Source organism: Lolium rigidum, chromosome 3 (genome assembly GCF_022539505.1).
Source record: "Lolium rigidum isolate FL_2022 chromosome 3, APGP_CSIRO_Lrig_0.1, whole genome shotgun sequence".
Lineage (NCBI taxonomy): Eukaryota > Viridiplantae > Streptophyta > Magnoliopsida > Poales > Poaceae > Lolium > Lolium rigidum.
The window spans coordinates 13168-15384 of NC_061510.1; positions in this window are offsets into that span (position 1 = coordinate 13168).

A 2217-nucleotide genomic window follows, 5' to 3' on the forward strand; every position below is an offset into this window, starting at 1 on the left:
TATACTTTGCACCCATTAATGAAGAAATACTTAGAGCTTGCTAATTTGGTTTGCATATTTGGTTTCTCTAGAGTCTAGATAACATCTAGTATTGAGTTTTGAACAACAAGGAAGACGGTATGGAGTCTTATAATGTTTACCATATGTCTTTTATGTGAGTTTTGCTGTACCGTTCATCCTTGTGTTTGTTTCAAATAACCTTGCTAGCCTAAACCTTGTATCGAGAGGGAATACTTCTCATGCATCCAAAATACTTGAGCCAGCCACTATGCCATTTGTGTCCACCATACCTACCTACTACATGGTATTTATCCGCCATTCCAAAGTAAATTGCTTGAGTGCTACCTTTAAAATTCCATCATTCACCTTTGCAATATATAACTCATGGGACAAATAGCTTAAAAACTATTGTGGTATTGAATATGTACTTATGCACTTTATCTCTTATTAAGTTGCTTGTTGAGCGATAACCATGTTTTTGGGGACGCCATCAACTATTCTTTGTTGGATATCATGTGAGTTGCTATGCATGTCCGTCTTGTCTGAAGCAAGAGAGATCTACCACCTTCATGGTTGGAGCATGCATATTGTTAGAGAAGAGCATTGGGCCGCTAACTAAAGCCATGATTCATGGTGGAAGTTTCAGCTTTGGACATATATCCTCAATCTCATATGAGAATAATAATTGTTGCTACATGCTTATGCATTAAAGAGGAGTCCATTATCTGTTGTCCATGTTGTCCCGGTATGGATGTCTAAGTTGAGAATAATCAAAAGCGAGAAATCCAAAATGCGAGCTTTCTCCTTAGACCTTTGTACGAGCGACATGGAGGTACCCCATTGTGACACTTGGTCAAAACATGTGCATTGCAAAGATCCGGTAGTCCAAGTTAATTAGGACAAGGTGCGGGCACTATTAGTATACTATGCATGAGACTTGCAACTTGTAAGATATAATGTACATAACTCATATGCTTTATTACTACCGTTGACAAAATTGTTTCATGTTTTCAAAATAAAAGCTCTAGCACAAATATAGCAATCGATGCTTTCCTCTTTGAAGGACCATTCTTTTTACTTTTATGTTGAGTCAGTTCACCTATTTCTCTCCACCTCAAGAAGCAAACACTTGTGTGAACTGTGCATTGATTCCTACATATTTGCATATTGTACTTGTTATATTACTCTATGTTGACAACTATCCACGAGATATACATGTTACAAGTTGAAAGCAACCGCTGAAACTTAATCTTCCTTTGTGTTGCTTCAATACCTTTACTTTGATTTATTGCTTTATGAGTTAAATCTTATGCAAGACTTATTAATACTTGTCTTGAAGTACTATTCATGAAAAGTCTTTGCTATATGATTCACTTGTTTACTCATGTCATCACCATTGTTTTGATCGCCGCATCCACTACATATGTTTACAAATAGTATGATCAAGGTTATGATGGCATATCACTTCAGTAAATTATCTTTGTTATCGTTTTACTCGCTCGGGACGAGCAGTAACTAAGCTTGGGGATGCTTGATACGTCTCCGACGTATCGATAATTTCTTATGTTCTATGCCATATTATTGATGATACCTACATGTTTTATGCACACTTTATGTCATATTTGTGCATTTTCTCGGAACTAACCTATTAACAAGATGCCGAAGTGCCAGCTCCTCGTTTTCTCGCTGTTTTTGGTTTAGAAATCCTAGTAACGAAATATTCTCGGAATTGGACGAAACAAAGACCCAGGGGCCTATTTTTCCACGGAGCTTCCAGAAGACCGAAGAACATACGAAGTGGGGCCACGAGGTGGCCAGACCACATGGCGGCGCGGCCAAGGGGGGGCCCGCGCCGCCCTTGGTGTGGGCCCCTCGTCCGGCCCCGACTCGCCCCTTCCGCCTACTTAAAGCCTCCGTCGCGAAACCCCGAGGCGAAAAAACCACGATACGGAAAACCCATCGAGACGCCGCCGCCGCCGATCCCATCTCGGGGGATTCTGGAGATCTCCTTCGGCACCCTCGCCGGAGAGGGGATTCATCTCCCGGAGGACTCTACACCGCCATGGTCGCCTCCGGAGTGATGAGTGAGTAGTTCACCCCTGGACTATGGGTCCATAGCAGTAGCTAGATGGTTGTCTTCTCCTCATTGTGCTTCATTGTTGGATCTTGTGAGCTGCCTAACATGATCAAGATCATCTATCCGTAATTCTATATGTT